A 926-nucleotide genomic window follows, 5' to 3' on the forward strand; every position below is an offset into this window, starting at 1 on the left:
GTCTTAGAAACCTGCAGGGCAGTTTACTCTGTCCTATAGGATCACTGTGAGTCAGCATCAACTCGTAGGCTGTGAGTGTGTGAGTGTGTGTGTGTGTGTGTGTGTGTGTGTGTGTGTTTGGTTAGGAGTGTGGCTACAAAGGGATAACAAGAGAGAATCCTTTTAGGAGATGGACCTCTACCATATCCTTATTGTGGAAGCCATGACAAGAGTCTACTCATCTGCTATAATTAATAGATCTATACACCAAAAATGGCCAATGTCCTGTATGTTCATATAAAAAATGGAAACCACACACACAAAAATCTGTACACCATTCATTACCTTTTCTCACCAGCAGGTTCCTGAGTTAATATCTTAGAAGCACATATTTTCCTCAAAAGATAAATACGAACCAGTGGCCTTATTTCTATCCTAACTTCTAGTCCAGTCTATTCAGGTGTCTTTCCAAGCTTTATTTATGAACATGGGATCTGTTTAACTTTCCAAGGAGAACCACAAATTTAGAGAGAAGCACCCTGACATCTCCAATGCTCAAAAAAATAAATGTCAGTCCACTTATGCTTGCTCTTCAGTGATATCCTCCTCCCTGGGATAATGAAAATATGACGATGCACAATCTTAAAGCCACAGGGAAGGGCACTGTTTGAATACTGCAAAATGTCTCAGCATTTAGCAATTCTCCACTGGTGACGACAAATTCTCCCCATAGAATATGAGGATAGCAGTTGGAAGCAGAGACTTAAGCAGAAGGCTTCTAAGATAACCCAGCTTTTTCAGCACCAGAGAGCCAGTCGTGCACATGAGGAAGAGGAGGGAAAGACACTGCTGTCATGGCGTCTAAGCACATGAGGAAGAGGAGGGAAAGACACTGCTGTCATGGCGTCTAAGCACAGCCCTGGTGGCTGAAGGGCCGCTCATAGATT

Source organism: Echinops telfairi, unplaced genomic scaffold (assembly GCF_000313985.2).
Source record: "Echinops telfairi isolate 266 unplaced genomic scaffold, ASM31398v2 ScPeMD7_31;HRSCAF=116, whole genome shotgun sequence".
Taxonomy (NCBI): Eukaryota; Metazoa; Chordata; class Mammalia; order Afrosoricida; family Tenrecidae; genus Echinops; species Echinops telfairi.